Source organism: Balearica regulorum, chromosome 2 (assembly GCF_011004875.1).
Source record: "Balearica regulorum gibbericeps isolate bBalReg1 chromosome 2, bBalReg1.pri, whole genome shotgun sequence".
NCBI classification, from domain to species: Eukaryota; Metazoa; Chordata; class Aves; order Gruiformes; family Gruidae; genus Balearica; species Balearica regulorum.
Genome location: NC_046185.1, coordinates 98,969,230 through 98,988,211, shown reverse-complemented (window position 1 = coordinate 98,988,211; position 18,982 = coordinate 98,969,230). Strand labels below are relative to the sequence as shown.

The 18,982-nt window shown below is 44.7% G+C and overlaps 1 protein-coding gene across 17 annotated transcripts in view; it reads right to left on the bottom strand.

Moving 5' to 3' along the window:
• Positions 1-18,982, bottom strand: part of ATXN1 (ataxin 1) — a 234,219-nt gene that overhangs the window by 46,420 nt on the left and 168,817 nt on the right. The gene's annotated exons all lie outside the window — the stretch shown is intronic.

Below are 18,982 nucleotides of genomic sequence, written 5' to 3'. Positions count from 1 at the left end.
AACCTTGACAGCTCTAGGGGATAGTTTTTGCTTTATTTACTGGTATTTGCTATTTATATTTATCTGGTCACGCATGTGTTGGTTTTTTTTATATTTAATCCCTGCACTTAAAATGCTTTCTCTCTGGAAGGAATGGCTCAGTGGTTAGACTCTGGACTCTCAGATCCTCTTTCCAACTCTCCATTTGTTCACACAGTAACAATATACATAGCTTTAAACCACAAGGAATCTATTCCAAATTTTAATGATGTAACCTCATTGCATCCCAGCAGAGTGAGAACTCTTCTTATTACTTCCACTTCACAGATGGGAACAAACACGTTGAGTTCTCCAGGGGATGCTGCAAACTGGCACTGGCAGCAGGTTGCATTAAAAGGTCGTGCTGAAAACTGCGGTGTTGAGGAAAAGGCACACATCCTTGTTGAAACACCAGCAAAATGGGCTGAGGGGAGAGGAGGAAGGTGGGGTGTGGACAGCTGGAAGCTGCTGCCAGTTAAGTTATCAGCACTGAATTTCAGTCAATACCCTCATCACTAGTCTATTTTATGTTCTTGCAAGCTTTTCAGTGCACTGGTATGAGCCATCCAGAAAAAAAAACCAACCACCAAACCACAAAAAACCAAAACACACCTTTCATGCAAAGTAACAGAAAGAGTTAAGTTTCATCCATCATCAAAAAAATCATCATTTATTTTTTAAAAAAGTGTTACTTTGCACATCATTTAATGTCATCATTCAATTGACTTTAACAGAGAAGTGAGGTATTTTAAACCCCTTAAATGGAAAAATAATTGCTGATACTCTGTTTTCTCATAATAGTATTGATGATGATGTCACTGAAAACTCAGTAGAAAACTCTAGCAGTTTCTGATCGACTCAGTACTTTCAGGGCAATGCTATCTTTCGAATTTGTTAACAACAGATTTTACTCCTGAACCTTGTCCCCTGATGTTTGTGAAATGACCCTGATCACATGGGTTATCTCCCCAGTCCTGGTAAATCATCCCAGCTTCAGTTTGTTTTAACACTGCGTTTCTCTCTTCTACTTCGGGTACACTGTCCTTATGTCACCCTGAAGAGCAACCAAGGAATGAAGAAGGCTTCTTGGGGAAAGCAGAGATAAAACAGGAGGATAAAGGCAAGAAACTATTTGTCTGCAATCCCGTTAGTGGAGAAAATGCCTTACAAGGTTACCTTGTGGGGAACATGCCCTGTCCAATAGTAAAAAATCCTCCATGCAGGTGCTCTGTAAAATCCCAAAGTATAAAACATTTCTTTGAAGCCAAATTAATGATCCACAGCATGCTGGAAAGCATTTCTTCTGACATTTCCATGGACATAACGTTCTTTCACCCTTTTGCCTTTCAGCAGAGCCTCAGGAACAGACTTGCTCAGATTGATAAAACTCGGGAATAGAAAACACCGACAGGGATTGCCACAATGGAAACTACAATGAGGAATAGAGGGTGTATGTTGTGTGCACAGCTGTTCTTTCTAAGTAACTCTAGGCTGAACATTCGAGGATATAAAGGAGGTATTTTGTGCCCATTCTAATGAGTTAAGAACAGAAATGACATAGAATGTAATTCTCTTAATCTGGTTTCTTAATGCTTCCTCTTGGTTTCACATGGTTAGTACCCCTTTTGTTTAGCAGTATAGTTTTAATTTGTATAATTTGGTCTGTGGAGAACTAAAAGATGGCCTGCATTTATAAACTGCTGAACACTATCATCAAAATCTTCTGCAGGACCTGGATGATTACCTTGAAACAATGGAATTTCTGTAGGTCAAATCCTTCCCCTCACAGTAAAGTAAAATTAAGGAAAACCAAACCAGAAAGGCTAAAGAATAAGAGATAACTTATAAGAGAGCCTATTCAGGGACCTGGGAGGGTACAAAAAGCTCTCAGCCCTTCAGCAGAAGCCCCTAATTACCAGTGGAAGTGCGGGCCTCAGGCAATTTGTATATCCTGGAGACAATTTTCCTGCCAGCCTGTTGCCTGCCCTCCACTGCCCATGCCTTTCCCTCAGGATCTGTGCACACCTGCAAGGACCAGGGTGCTGCCAATGGCAATGCTAAGAGAATCATCATTAATTTCTGTGTAAAGTTCTCCAAAATTCTGTACGCATTAGCAGGTGGAGCACACCAAACAACTTTCTCCCAGCTTCTTCACATCTTACCTGATCCAGTATCCTAACAGACAGAGCTCCAAACATTGCTGTCCTGTGGGAAGGAGTTGGTTGCATATCCTGCTCTCCCTTTCCTACCTACCCACTTAAACTGCTCTGGTCCCCTTAGGGTGCAGATCACACCCAGGAGACACATATGAGGTTCCTCCCCAGTTAACATGTTTCAGATAGAAATGGCTTTCCAATTTAAAGCTATTGTTTTTCTAAGGTGCCCAGATTAAACAGCTAGAACACTGCTTCTCTTCTTTTCTGTAAGGTCAACCCATAGCAGTTTCTCTAAGGTATAAAGCACAGTGGCTCTAGACTCTGCTCTGCAAAAGGAAATCCATGAAAGATCATATGTGTGAAATCTCTAAGAACATCTGAGACCCAAGGGACAGTATAATGCCCAAATGCCACCAAAGGAGGAGAAGTCACTGCTTAGATGTACTAGGAGTTGCTTTCAGTGCCTCTTAATGTTGGGCAAAGTTTGGCATGTGTTGTTTCGCATGATGCACACAAGGGCAGCCTTCATGCCCTTGAGCTACTTGCCCAGTGACTGATCTGATAATTTTTAAACAATCTCAGAGGAGCTTAATTAAAACCCATTTCTGGCCTAGAAAATGGGTGAGAGTGATTGCAAGTGGTTTCAGACTTGCAGATATATGGAACTGTGGAAAAAAAACCTATTTATCGGTGCATCTCACAGGGGAGCGCCATACACATCACAGGACAAATGCTTACCTCAGTTGCTAGAAGACTTCCATTTACCTTATCACCAATGCCAGATTTAGACCAAAACAGCTAACAATGTCAGCCCCTCGACTTGCCCTCCTTCTTGGGCTGAGCATATGAATCCAGCGAGTGGACTTGAAATGTCTGGATGGCTCTCCACTCACAGCCCCTCTTGGCCCAATAAAACCCTTCCCTCCCTCCTCAACACATGCTGGAGCCTGCAGAAAGCAATAAAGCATCACTGCAGTGTTTCATGACCCTAAACAACCTCAACAGGTGCATTGCTCTTGCGGAAAACACATGTTGCTCTGTCACTATTAATACACTAGGAGTGTGAATGGCATATGCATGTTTGTTTGCGTGGGGAGCATAAATTACGGAGTTCCCAGGTTTGCAGTCGTCACCTTTTGCAGCTACAGAGCCATTTCTGGAGACAGCCTAGGCATGGGATCACAGGCAATTGGGCTAAGTGAGGAGTGAAGCCCCAGGGTCAGGCAGTCATGGGGAGGTGTGCAAGGGCAGACCCAGCACACTGAACAGCTGAAGGTCTCAATGCTCAGGTGACCGGGAGGGTTCACAGATCAGGGAATAAAATAAATTAATCATGCTGCCTCCAGACTGCTTGGCTGAAGCAATCCCTCCATCGATAGCCTCCTGCGCTGCTGTGTGGACAAGCTGCTTGCTCCCCACACTATTAAGTACAAGGCATGAGCTGTTTATTGTTTCAGATTTAAGAATTCAAAATGGCAAGTCAAATTCATTTCCTGGGAAGTGAAAAGAAGAAAAGTACAGTCAAACAGTCCCTCTACTGAGCATCAGGTCTGTGTTCACCGTAGCAAAGACATAACCCACAGGGCTAACAGCAGTGGGGTGACATATCCCAACAACTGTATTTTTCCTCTGGATAGCTCTGGAGTCACGCACAGCAGAAAAATAAGGTCTACTTTTGTAGCAAGCAAAAAGGAGCACAGATCATGAACTCATGGACAGAAATTAGGTTACCTGCAGAAGGCATGAAACCTCACTCCTTTCGAGCTCTAAGCCTGACCACAGCTGCCATTTCCAGGCCACACCAGATGAGAAAAGGGGAGATGATGAAAGCAAAGCACTCTACGCTCATTTATCTCAGGACCTCCCAGGTTTGTGTAAAGATAGAGGAAATGGTGCCACTGAAACCTCTCCCTCATGGCTGGAAGATCTCTAGAAGGTGAGAAAGTTGTTGATTCAAACTTCCCTGTGATCTTATCAACCCATGTTTTCATTGATCAGACTCCACCACTCCTGCCACATGAAAGCTTTGGCTGAGCAATGCAGAATGAAAACAGAAAACATGAGGCAGGTAGCACTATTTTTTTCCTCCTGAATTCACACAGCTGTGCTACAAACCTGTACCTTCTCTAAATTACTGATGCAAGAGAGAGATGGCCGGAAGAAATATATACACCACACACACACAGAGTATACAGGGACCAGTATACTCTGTGTATTCTCTACATTCACGGAGAAAACAATGATAAAGCAAAAAAAAACACCAAAACCCCACAACATTGTTGACTGCTTAAGGGCAGGAAGACTAGCTTTTTATTGCCCCAAAGGGGTCGTGCTTGTGCATGGTGAAACCATGGCCATTAGCAACAGTGAATACATGTAGGAAGTGTTACCACCCATGACATCCTTTGCAGCCACCAAGGAGTCCAGACCTCACACAGAGGTAACATTTCTTTCTGCGAAGTGCCTTGGTGAAGAGGGTGTTCCCACACCCCTGCCGGTTCCTCCCCCTCCCTTTGCAAAGGGATAGTTCATTGTGCTTTAGGTAAACAAGGCAAGAATCAGCCTTGATCATAACCTCCCTCTAGAGACGCAATACAAACGCTGTTGGCCCTGATGCAAGGAGTCAATGAAATTAGATCTCTGTGCAGCCAATTGCCCCTTGGCTGATGAGATCATCTTTGTACTCTCAGGGTAGTCCCATATATCCCGTCTCACCTTTTGTGTCCCCTAGCCAGGTCCTTTTCTCTTGGCTCGCACTGCTCCCGCTGGCCAGTCAGGACTGTAAGGGAGACTGCATCTGATGCCTATGCAGATCAGGAAAAACCTCTGCCGTCTTCTGCTGCACAAGACCTCTTTCCAGATTTGCCTCCCTTTCACTTGTTCCCCATCCAAAACTTATTTCCCAAAGCCCAGGTAAAACCAGATCTATGGATGTGCCCACCCTGCTGCATGGAGCTGCAATTGCCTAACACTGTCCCTCTCGACGTGGCTGTGCAGGCCAAGGTGAGCCTGGGAGAGTGCAGCCCAAGCTGATCCTCATCCGAGGGGGCACTAAACCTTTTTTTTTTCCTAAAGCACAGGTAACAATCAAGCAAAAATAAAAGAGAACTCTACTTTTACAGTCTTTGGAAAAATAACTATTAGAGCAAAGGTGGCAAGAACTTGAAGTTGCTGGGGCAGGGCTTCCTGCCTCTCCCTCAGCAGGCAGCCTGCCTTGCTCTCCCCCTGGCCTTCTTGCCAGGGTCTCCCACAGAAGCAGTGTGGTCAACAGGCCCCAGAGTTACCATTCGACTCTGTGTGGCATCCAGCAGCACATTGAATCGCAACCAGGGGCCGTACCTGCTCCCCACGAGAAGATTCACAGTGTAATAGGCAGGTAAGGCACAAACCAGATGGTCCCACACAATACGCTGGAGCATGGTATCATTGTCTATTAATTGACCCATCCCCTACACAGAGGAAAGAAAAGATGCTCAAAGCAAATCATCTTTTGCAGGCACAACAGCTGTTACACTGCTTTTTGGCAGGAGCTGTGGTTCATACTGCAGCCTTGTCACTCTCCACCCCTCTCCTGCAGCTCCTTTCCCTCACAGACCACCTCCACTGAGGAACGAACTCAGGAAGGCTGATGACAGCCCCACGACATGTTGGGATGTTGCTTCCCTGCTCCATCTTCCTGACGCCTTCTGCCTACTGGCCTCTTTTCTGGGCCACCTTTAAGCAAGGGCAATGAAAAAAAAGGAAAGGATCTTGATACACTGTATTGGGATATAGTCTTTAACTGTTCATTAATGGCATTGCGATGGAAACAGGTAGCAGCTGTGGCTCTCCAGCCCTTACCATCCAGCTTGCTAAGGCTTACTCCCTGCTTTTACACAATTGATTAGTTTGAAAAAACTGTTTATCACAAAAGCATTCATTTAATTTAACTATCCACAGAGGCCTTAGATAACATGCTTCACAGGTCCCATTCTCAGACTCATAATGATCAGCTCAATCCCCTGCAGCCTCAGATCCCTTATTTAACAAGCACCTTTGGATCCCAGTACAATATTACACAGCTGACAAAGCAGCAATTAAAGAGAAATATTTTTAAAAGGTAGGGATGGTGCGAGAATAATCAGAGATACAATTGCCAGATCCTTGTGTTAACTAAGGACACCAGAGAAGTACGGCTGATCCAGCCTCCTCACCACTTAATGTGAATAAACAGCTTACGAGTGGGAGAGGCTGAAAGGGGAGCAGCCTCCTTGCCTGTCACGGGAGAGGGAATGTGATGATCACCAAGTACCAGAAAAGCTCCCGTTTGTGAAACCTGTGAAAGGAAGGAGCGTGCCGCTCCTCCCCTCAGCTTCCCAGCAGCGATCGCGATCTCCCAGCACAGTGTCTCTCATCATGTCATCTCACGGCAGTCTCACATCATCTTCATGATGCAGAAACACAACTGGGTAAAAAGACAAATGCTTTCTCATAGTCTGTTCTATTTCTGGATATATGACCAAAGCCCTTATGTTTCTGTTTTCTGAAAAGCAGCCTTGAACCTAAACCAGTGCTGTCAGCCTTTCCCAGAGCCACGTGGACAAGCCTTCAGGTTCTCAGAAAACACAAAACACAGTCCCTGCACCTCGCGGAGAAGAAGGACCTTCAGGGAACACTGTAGGGTAGCACCACAGAGCAGCTCCTCTCCCACGATGGGAGGTTTCTGCAGCAGGCATGGGTGCACAGCTAAGTCCCAGGTCTCCTGTCATGGCAGCTCCCCTCCGCTGGCTGACCACGTGCCATCTGTGAGCATGGGGTCTATAGCCTTGGATGTACAGCAAACCACTGGAAGGAAGGGCTGACCGACTCTACCCTTTACGCCATTCACCTAATGCCTGGCATCATTAAATTAAAGCACTGGCCATTAAGTTTGGTCACTGGCAGGCTGCAGCGAAGCAAGGCTGTATTTTTCAGCTAGCTGAGAAGCAAAATAAACAGCACAGTCTTGACCTCACACTCCTCTTGCCAATAAAGCCTAACCAGGGAGCAAAAGGGACAAAAACTCAAGCACAGAAGAAATACGATGGAATGCAATCTTCTCCCTCCAGCATGCGAGGGGCTGGCTCTTCCCCTGAAGAAGTGCTACCATGCACCTCCAGCACCAAGCTCTCCACGGCACAAACAGATGCACAGCTATGCATCTGCAATATAAAGGTCTGTACCTCACAACTATGGGAAAAAGTTGAACTGCTGTCCCTAGAGGTTTCCCTACAAAGGATGGTTTTACAAGGACTGGGCACTGGAGAACAGCTTTCACCAGTTCAGCAAAGCAATTTCTATTGCCTAGGTTTCACAATCAGTTTTGTTCTCAAAAAAGCGGCCTGGAAAAGCCTCTAAATGACACTTGAAGGATAGTTTTGAGGTTACATTGCTATCCTTCTGATAAGAACAAATTGAAAAGATACATATGATGACGGTACAAATACTGTAAGCTAAACGACTCCTAAGCAGCAAAACCCGAGCTTTCCCAGGATGGGTTCAAGACTGGACTGGGCTCTAGATCTGAAGCGTGTAAAGGCTTCCCTCTTCGTTACTGCGAGCATGAGAGCATCACGGTCACTCAGTTCAGCCCTCCCCCTGTGTTACTAGCCGGTGAATGCAGCCCTCCTTTAGGTTGGCATCAACCACCCTAGCTTCTGTGAAGAAACTTATCACATGTTTAAAAGTAAAACAGAAGGGAAATGGGCCAAGAAATTATCCAATATGGTTCTGAATGAGCACTTCAAGTGGCAGAGACCTCAGGAATCCCATAGCTGCCACTGCTGGGAAACCATCCCCAGCTAACAAAGACGTAAAAAGACCCACCCAAGTAGGAGAAGGGCTGTAAAGCTGAGGAACTGGGGGGAAGCCATGAAAGGAAATACATTATTAAGGAAAAAGAAAAAAAGCAGAAACACCAAAGGGGAAATAAATAAGTCTCCGGGATTAGCAGGGAGAAGTACAGATTTAAGAGAGATCTATTGTGTGAGTACAGCTTTATAAAAGCTTACAACAAAACGACCTTTAAAAATAGCTTCATTTCTATTGCCAAAGCACCACCACAACCTGCATCAAATAAACTTACAATCCGCCAAGAAGCTGAATGCACTGGCTTTAATGGGATTTCATGGTGCTCAGTAACTTGCAGGATTTGGTCCCTACCACAAAGCGCTAAATTGTCTAGGAAAACACACAGGACGAAACAACAGTAAAACAACCCTGGAGAGTTACACTATGCACAATCTTTTACATATCACTGAACGCTATCAGCCGGTACAATAATTAACATGTCCAATACCCCAAAGTGGAATTGGTACACTTTTGAAAAATGCACCATTTTCCATAGCTGCTTCATGCAGGCTTATAGCAAATAACAAGGCTCTTTCCTGTGAGTTTTGGGGTGGGGGATTACCCTTTTTTCCAGTGACATTGCTTATAAAAGCAAGGAACGGTTATTGATGGCAACAGTTAGGTTACCTCCTACCCCAAACCATCTCTCTTGATCACCACTTTGCAAAGCCTGCAAGTCCAAAGCACCAGTTACTCCAAACCTGAGACTGCCAGCTTCTTAAGAGTAAAGGCTTGGCACCAGGTGAGACAGGCTGTGGGGCGACCACGGCATGGCTCCCAAGGTACTGCCTTGTTCGCTGACAAGACTCAACCAGGGGGAATGACACGGCCCCCCAGCAGTGCCTCAGCACAAGGAGGCTGCAGCCAGGAAGGGGTTGGTACTGCGCTGCACCAGGCAGCACCGCTGAGCGAACCCAGGATGGATGCTCAAGAGAGACCGCATCCCTGTGAGAGCAAAGGAGGGATTGAAGTTAAGCATCCACAGGCAGCTGACATTTGACATACCTAGGGGTTTCAGGAGTTTCTTTTGGTGACTAGGACAATTTCTAAACCATTTTTGGTAAGAAAAGAACACTGGCACTCTGGGAGCAGGGAGATGCCATCAATGGCATTTTCATGTGCTCCCTTCTTTCAGGGGTCAGCTTAGAGAGGTAAGTTAAAAAAAGTAGCATCACACTTTTCATTACTGTTGGTTTTTATGATGTTTTCAAAGCACACAGTAAACAATCACAGAGGAGAGGATTTATGCTCTAAATATTCACCTAGAGAAACAACTGAGTGCACAACTTGCACAAAACTAGGGGAAGAGATGCCAGGAGGAAGGGAACTGTCTGAAGAGCAAGCATGTTGTGGTCACCTGCAAAGGGAGGTGATGCTCTGGGTGTGAGTATCACTGCTGGTGGGGTACAGAGATGACAGGAACAACCAGAAAAAAAAAAAAAAAAAAAAGAAAAGAGGAGTTGCTTGCAATAGAAAGATGGAGTCACTTGCAAGAGTTAGGGAAGAAAAGACCCTGCAGATTGCTTGCTGCTGCTCAGTAGGCTGCCCATTTTCAAGCTAAGCCTGCAATCCCATCAGTGAGGACTGTGGAACTGAGCCAAGTTTGAACTCACCAGCAGTAAGGTTGTACGAGCAGATCAGCCTGGTAGCCTTGCCTGTGCGAGTATTTGTCACAAGGCTGACAGTCCCTGCTCAAGGAACTTGAGACCAGAACTGAAAGGGATGCTTGTAGGTCAGGTTTAATCCTCAAGAGCCTGTGGGGTGGGTGAACAAAGAAGGGGTGGGCGTGTATGTAAAAATATGAGACCACAAGACACCTGGTTCTGAGTACTGCTACTAGCCTATTCCTTCCATTAATAGCATGCCAGACTTCACAGAAACAAAAGCAAGCAGCCAGGCTCTTCCTCCCTCAAACAATAAAATAGAATAGTAAAACAGAAGCAAAGACGGATTCAATTAGCCCAAGATCTTTTGTGATAAAGGTTACTCAAATAAGCCACGTACAGAAGCTCTCCACATCTACAACATCTCTGCACCATTATTTGTAATAATATGACACCTCAGCTTGCAGGAGGTGCCACACTGGATACTAATAGCGCACTTATTATTAGATTTTCTGCATGGTTACATAAGCCTGCAAAAGGGGAAAAATGTAAATGATTCAAGAAGATATTCTTCTTGTGGTTCTCATGAAGTCTTTAGTATCTGAAGATTGACGACGAGCCCTTCTGGCAAGAAACAATCAATTTTAATGCTTCATTAAAAGAGTTCTTTTAGTACTTTTAAGAAAATGCTCAAAGGCAAGTCAGGCGAAGAAAATATATATATTTTTAATCTAAACATTCTGGGCAAAATTTTACTCTCAGATCTTCTAAACGCTTCTCCTAAAATAAAACAAAGCTGTGCAGGCAACTTTGTGTTTATTTCTTCCTTGTAAGCTAACTATGATCTGAGGACATTTCACCCTATCTAAATCCAGCTGCGTGAGCAGGCACAAATTTCAAAAAAGGACACAATAAGGGCAAGAAAGCAAGGGAGGTATGCACACTCTCTAGTAACACTGAGGCAAGAAGACTCCAGCCATAATACAAGCTCATAAGTCAATGCCAACCCAGGCAGAGTAACTTACTTGTGTCAATGCAAGAGCAGCAGGTGCCCCAGAACCTGCCTAGCTGTGTGACCAAGAGCACATCTCTTCCATTGTTCAGAAAAGCACAGGCCACAGCAGTGATCTCTTAAGCGCATGGTGTCTGTATAATCCCCAGAGGACTTTTTTCCTGAAATCAATCAGTGGCGTACACCCATCCCCAAAGTCCATTTCTGCACCCACTGGGTCTAAACCTGCCGACTCCTTCTGGAAATACTGTCTAACATGACACACGCCCAAAGGAACGGTGGGCTAAGCCAAAGCTATTAATCACATTTATCCAGTATGAGTTTACATGTCACTTAGCTATATCACAACGCTGCACACAGGATCCTACAAAGCGGCAGATGCAGGAAGGATTTACTACATGCTACAGCATCTGTCCTTACCTATCAATGAGCAGAACGCTAAGTGTCGTGTTGTCTCATACTTCACTGCTGTGCAAATGGCATATAAATGCTGCTGTTACTCATGCATAGGGTCTGCTCACAGCTTAGATAAGTGAGATAAATCTAACACAAGTTCAGAGGTTTAGCTGACAAGTAGCTGCGAGCAGGAATCACTGTTCTCCCTTTAAATGTAAATGGTGTCTAGCAAACTTACTTTTTGGAGGACTCAGCGCTCTTGCCTTCATGCATATGGAACAGTCCCCAGCCCAGGGCAAGCCTCTGGCAGTAGCAGGGAACTAGGTGGACATCACCAACACAGCGGAAGGTTTTGCCACTGCACTACCAGCTCATCTAACCCACTGCTAGATGGTCAGACAGCTGGCTCACCTTGACTCTAGCAAACGTATTACTTCCACAATTCATATGCAAATACATATAGTGCCTTCTGAGACAGTCATTGAATTGCCCACATGAGGAAAATTTTAGGGTACTGTATCACTGTTCCTTCATCTACTGCAAAAAACCTAAGAAAATTTTTAAAAATCAACTATCTGCAAATAAGCCTTTGCAGACAGAGTAAACTGTGGCAAGGATTTTTTAGATCCTGCATCCAGGTCATGGTACTGGAGGCCAAATTCAACCTGGTTTCTTCACCTGAACTATGGCTAGAAGGAGCTATGTTCTACCTCTACACCCCTGTTAAGATGACCCATGCTACCGCAGCGAAGCTGAGATGCAAAAGGGTGCTGTAAGAGGAGACCATTATGCTCTGGAGAATCAAAAGTGCTTTTTTTAAGTCCTCAAAGAGCAGAACTCAGGGCTTCTACCTCACAACCTCTGTTTGCAAGAAGCAAAATGATTTTGGGTACTGCAGGTCCTCGAATCCCCTCATGAACTTCTGCAACTCTATGAATACGGTATTTCTAGGAAAGCCTTTTCTGTCCTGCACTGCTCCAAGAAGGGCTTACTATAACTACGATGTGTAGCTCTGCACAAACATCAGAGTACATCTACATCCCTGCTCAGTTCATCGCTGAAAATGGACTTTGTGTGGACCAGTATTTTGAACCTCCCATTGTTAACTTGGACTTCTAAATCCATTTTTAGGAACTTAAAAAAATGCTTGATTTTTCGATGGGCCGAGCAGCTGCATCTCCTTGTTACTCATACAGAAGACACAGTTGTTTGGCACCTTTGAGTATCAGACCAGCTTTATTTAGTTCTCTAACTTCAGTCACCCGTAGAAGAGCAAAGTCAAGTGAGATCTGTATCCTTTTCAAAGTGTCACGCTTTTTATACATGCAAGTGATAAAGCTGCCTGTATTAGTGAACACAAAACCCGAAACAGCATACTTGGAGCCACTTGTACCACGACATCCCACATCTAAGTAATTCCATTCAAATGTAAATGAGACACATTGCAATTTCAGGATTATTTACTACATTTGTTTAGTACAATCACCTTGCAAGAAGTCTTTAAGCGCTTTATTTGCAGAGAGCTGCAAAAATTGCCCCTGGGCATGTGGATACAATGTGTCGCATTTTATTTTTTGGAAACACAGAAAAATCTGAATAGAAAAACAACACCAACACAAAAAAGCCCCGGAAAAACAGGCTTGGAAACCTGGAAGAGAGGTATAAGATCCTTTTGAAAATGCAGCTCTCAAACCAGAAGGAAAAACGCTTGCTTGCTCTTCATGCAGGTGGAAGCTACCTGCATTCGTGGGGATATAGGAAGCAAAACAAGATAAAAAAGGACTAATCTGAAATGTCTTGACTAACCTAATACACCTAGATTGAATTTGTAAGCAGGTTATTCCATTAATTATTTACAGTCTTGCCTTAAGAGGATGTAGATTTTTGTGTGCGCATGCACATTTGGATTTTTTATACATTTATAACTGCTGATATCAAGAGTTTTGTTCTTTGCCTCAGAAGAAATTATCTGATTCTGCCTTCATTTACACTGATCTAACTCTTAAATCCAACAGTTACATTGCTGTAAAATTACTATTATCAAGGGGAAGAACATTCTAAAATTATCCCTTCGGCAGAGAGCACGAAGCCTGAAACTCAGTGCTTTCAACACCATTTTATCGGGACTGTGATCTCGGCACGGCTGGTAATGCAGCCAGTCGAAGCCATGAAAGGGAGCTTTGTGCCCAGCTACACACCAGGCCATGTAAGACTTCCAGCTTTTTGACTGGCCGACGGGGATGTTGCTCTTAGTAACACGGCAAGATTGATTAGGTACAATAAAAAAAAAAGGCGTTTAGAAAGACAGCAGCAGAATAAAGTTCCTCCTCTATGAAAGCTGCTACAGTGCACGCAAGTGAAAAATGCCAAGTTGTCAAAAAAAAAAAAAAAAAAAAGCAAAGTGCTCAAATATTTCAGGTGGTAAACTAGTAAAGAGATTCAGAGATTTGTTTATCATAGGAGAAACCTCAGTCCCATCTGATCCAGAACGAGTGCAGTGTGATCTCTCTGGTGAACCACACACAAACCTGCAACTGTATCTCCAGTGTACGACCCTGCAATGGCAAACCCAACTACTCTCACTATTGTTGTGACGTTTACCCTCGAGATCTTAGTCTGACTTCTGCTGGTACTTTGCTCCTGTTGGTGGAGGCTGGCCAGTAAAAGAGAGAGATTTTCCCTGGAGAGCTGCCCTCCTTCAGGAAGCTCCAGCATACACATCCCTGCCAGGATGCCAGGGAGTAGAGAAATGGCTGCAATGAACCAGCCCCCTCTCCGATGATCCCATGTTCCACCTCTTCCCCTCTGGGGCTGTTTCAGGGGATCTAGGCTTAGAAGCTGGCTTTTTCCCGGGAAGACAGGGGTGGAGGGCAACAGTCCTGCTGGCCAGCTGAACACCACAGAGGCAGCTCCTTCATAGGGTGCTCCCACAGTGGAAGGAACGGATTAGACCCAATATTTCTGTTGTATGCTGTGTATGGGAATACTCAAAACCACTTTGTTGACTTTCCCATCATAGACTTCTGCACCAGGTGAGAACTGCACTGAACATCAAACCTGGATCCACGCACATCTGTAAAATTTACCCCAACATATTACGCCACAGCAAAAATTTCACCAACAGATGTGCTGGTTGCAAAAGGCTCCAAACCTATTAGCTAATCTTTTCCCAAGATGATTAAGAATGAACATCATAGCACTGATGTTTTACTCATCTGTCAAAATGTATGACTCGCCACGGGCAGGTGGTGAGCACCCTGTACCACGACTGGTGCACAGCAGGGCTTCCTGACTCCTTTGGGCCAAGCTGACAAACAAGTAGCTATCACCCTGCTACCTCCACTCTGCCTCTCTGTGCAAAGCCCAAGCATGGCACAGTCCGTTCTGGCTTTCTCCTGGCTCCTGCCTGCTCGTCAAACCAGGCAGGTAGCTGTCTGCCACAGAAAATGAGGAGGACTCTGGTCCTGAAAAAGAAGTGGTGGTGATTCAATGCTCCCAGTGCTCCCTTAGCCCATGGGCATGGCTTTTAAATGACCTCCTTCCACACTCCATCACCCCATCCCACCTTCGCGGGGTTCTAATTAGATTTTTGGGCTGGGTAACCCCTCTTTGTTCCTTGGACTTTCCCCCTTCATCTGTATTCCTAATCCATTTGCCTGTTTCTTAGCATTTACGTAGCTACGCATGAATACATGCTCAAATTGTATACACAAAGAAATGCCGATCGGACCAGCTTTGCTGCAAGTCCCCGCAGAGACGAGCCCAGCTAGTCTCTCCCAGTGCTATAAAGTTTGCCGAGCTGCTTTAAATATCTCTCTTCTTCAGGACACAGATTGGCTCGGCGAGGTGGTATATACACATTACTCTGTATACTGTGTATGTGTGAACATATGTTTGATAGCTAGATCGCTCTATTCCAATACATAAAACCACATATATGCTTGTTCTTTTAAAATCTTGCTGCTGCTGACTTTAGCAGAGGTTCCCTCCAGGAATCTCACTCCTCTCTGCCCCTCTGGCCCCCGGGAAGGTTTTCCTCCAGCCATCAGCAGGACTTTGCAGCTGGCTCCAGAGCAGAGCAACGATGCTGCGAGCATCAGCCAGAGGGGGCTGCGAGAGTGTGTTGTGAGATGCAACCACCTCGAAGGGCTGAGCTTGCCGACTGTGCTAGAGGCTTTTCTCGCTTGCGTAAATCATTTCTTGAAATAATAATGCTTAAAATAGTTCAGCAAGTCTCCAGGTTTCTCACTTTTTTCTGCATGCAGAATTAGGCAGCCAGGAGTGAACATGTACAGCTGCACACCGGCTGGATATTTGTGCCCGTTACCTGTGTCTGAGACCGTACACAAAATGAAGTCGGATTCTGATGCCACCAAACTCATAGAGACGGTGCTGTGCGTTCGTTCACCAAACCACCATCCCCTACGGTTTGTTAGCGCGGTCTCTGTCGTTCAGTGTTTTCTTATCCAGCTAGATGTTAACAGGGAAGAAAGGGGCCAGACTTCTCGGGATAATGCATTTGACGGTGATAAAAGTGTTTCCATGGAGCTTTACAGCAAAACAAAAATTGCTGCCCTTTATCTGATGTGCACACATTTCATACTTGCAATATGTCTAAAGTGATTTTATGACTAAATCCTGGGAAAAATGCAAAGAATGCTTGGCTAGAAGCATACTTTTCCAGTAAAAACACAACATGGCTTATTAACTGCGGCACTTGGAGGAGGCTATTCAACATGAAGTGCATTTTTTCAGCTCAAGACCAAAAACATGTGTTCGGATATAAGTTTTTTTTGGCTTCAGGCACCAATTTGATTGACTACATTAGAGGGGTCTCCAAGCCCTTTTAGCATACACTAGCTTCAGCTCAAATGAAGTGGTATTCTATTAAACATGCCAGGGGTACTGCAGTTGAAGGCAAGGTTAAAACCTCCTGACTTTTTCAGAATATATTAAGCAGAAATAATGGAAACAAAAAGCTCCATTAGGTACCTCGTTAAGATTTTTGTAGTTGCTGATCAGCAACCTTGTTATGGCAACACTTTTCAAAGTCACTGCAAGAAATGTTAATTGTGGCGATGGCGGGGTGGGGACGACGCACAATGAACTGCGGGAGCAGTACTATTAGTGTTACCGTGAGAACAGATTATGCCATTTCCATTCTATCTTTGAATTCTGGTGGGTGTAGGGTGATGTGACTCTGAATGATGTCAGATTACCCAGCCTACATTTTCCTTGGAAAGAAGCTCCTTCTTCCACTTCTCTAGCAAGAGGGCTTGTAAAGACTGCGCTTGGGAAATCTCAGCTTCATCAGACTCTGAAATGATCCCCGTGCTATCTGGAATTTCTTTAATCAGACAACTGGAAGGCGTACGCTTTTTGAATACCTGGAAACACCAGAATATGCTCACTTAGGCTTGTGAAATGGTGAGAACCAATAACAAGGGGTGATTTTCTGGACTAATCCCCAGGAAACAGGACTTCACTCTCCCCAATGTGGGCTGAAATCCAGACGATCTCAGGCACATTCGTAAGCAGGTCACAATGTTACTCCTCTTCTCTCCCATTAAAATACTAATTGTAAAAGCTTTTGTCTCTAATCTGCAGCTAACAAACCAGCAACTCTGCACAAAGGGGAAGAGTGCAACTCAGTCCAACACGCCTGAAGGGTACACTATCTCCACAGCATGCAACTATGATATACGAAACTGCCCAAGATAGAGCATGTCAGGAAACGCAATCAAATACTGAGTTTTGCTTTGAAACAGCCGCGGGATTTGCACACCTCTGGCTCCCCACTCCCTTCCCCGGTCTACCACAAAAAGCTGTGCAGCAGAGGGGCGCGTAGGGCAGTGGGGCCAGCCCAGCACACCAGCCAGGGCTGCCCACACAGCACCAGGCCCTAACACTTGTCCTGCCCCACGAGGTTGGCAGCAAGCACCAATCTCCCAAGACGCATCATTAAATGGAAAAAGAGCGAGCAAATTTCTGCCTTCCCTGCCCCAACGCACACACACACCCCGGCTGCAGGACGGATGGCCAAACCATGAGGATTACTCGGTTTACTTTTGAGCCAAAGATAAAAGATTTTAAACCCCAATCAGGGGCAACACATGCTCCCTCCTCTCAATCCCAAGAAGCTTTTCCCAACCATGTGGATAGGTCATGCTGGCACTAGCTCTGCTCAATCAGGTGATTTTCTTTTTCCCCTTTCCTATCAGGACGGCTGTGGACTGTGCTCTTGTGAGAGACTAGATCGGGACTGATTTTTTTATTACCCCTTTTCATTGCGCTGTCATGGGTGGGGAGCCAGAGAGATGCTGGTTTGGTTCAGTTTATCACAACATACGAAGAGACTGACGTTTCTGCCCACTTTGGCAGTGCATATGAGGGTGGGCACGCTCCTCACTCTCCCCCTTCCCTATCGGGGAACAACTCCAGTAACACTCAACTCTGTATGAACCATCCAGCAACAGACCCAGGATCAAGCCTAGAAAGAAAATGAACATCAAACTCTGCTTATTTCTGCTGCTGCTGAACTCAGGCAGGACAGAGCCAGGGTGAATTACAATGATCATCTCCTCTCATGCGAAAATCACTTGCACAATGCTACTCTCCTCTTCATACCACGTCAAGCAAGCTCCCAGTGATACTAAAAAGGGAGCGGAGATCCGCTGATGCCAGAGCTATGAGATGGTGCCTATATTAATCATTTCACCTCCAGCTTTTTAAATGCTTCAAAAAGCCCCTTCTCACAATGAAAAAAGGAACTGCACATGCCATGTTCAGAAGCATTTGTTTCTTTTCTGGAAATAAATACAGGAACTGAATTATTCTTTTTCCTACAGAAAAATAAGATGCAGTGTTTTTTTCCTTGGGTTAAGGCAAAAGAAAAAAAAATCCACATGTGAAATCCAGAATTTTTACACTTTTCTAACATCTTCCCAATGTGCACTGAAGCTTTAAAAATTAACTCTGAAACTCACTGAAAAAGAAAAAAAAAAAAAACAAAAAAAGGTAATTTTGAGGTTTTACAACTCTTTCCGTACACATACACCCTTATATAAGCACACATGCACAAACTTTTTTATTAGCAAAGTCATACATACAGGGAAAGAAGCTTGTCTGCAGGTGTGCACGGAAATCCTAGTCACACTACTGGAAGGTGGAAGGATGGAGAGACCGGCTAAAGCAGCCTTCAGTATACAGCTGTGCCGGGAAACATAGAACTCCTCAGCTCTTCTCACGAATCTGAATATTTAAATATATGGGAAAGTAAGAGTAACACCATCTTCTTTGAGGTGAGTCTGCTGGTAATTACAGATGTGTTAATGCGTGTGCGTGTAAAAGGCAACGACTGTTTATGATACACTGAAACATGTATTTTTATTCATCATAAGAGTGGTGTGAGGGGTTTTCCCTCTGCTGAATAATTCCACCCCTTGCAATCATGCCTCGACTTCTTACATTTCTGCCTGCTTCTCCCATAACCTTTAGGTGCCTGCTCTTTACTCTTGAAATACAATTACTGCTGAACCATTTATATCTCATCCAAGATGCTTGTCTCACACTTGGCACAGCTGATGAGTCCTAAAGGGAGCTGCTGCCACGTGAGGCTGATTTGCTCTACACTTAGTGCCACCTCATCCGTATCAGCGTCCCATTTACCTTTACAGTTACAACCCAGACTCACTGATACGCCATCCGCAAATGTCAGGCCGAGCTCTAAGTTGTCTTTTGCTCACTTCCTCTGCCTCTTAAATCTGCAAAGGAATCTCTAAGAGAATATTTTGCTGACCCACTGCAACTTTTCTGATGCTTCTTAATTTTTGTGTGCTTACCCCGATCTGCAAAACAGCACTTTGCACATTATGGTTTGTTAGTGAAACATAGGCAATTTTTCTCCGAGCATCTTCCTCGCTTCTCTA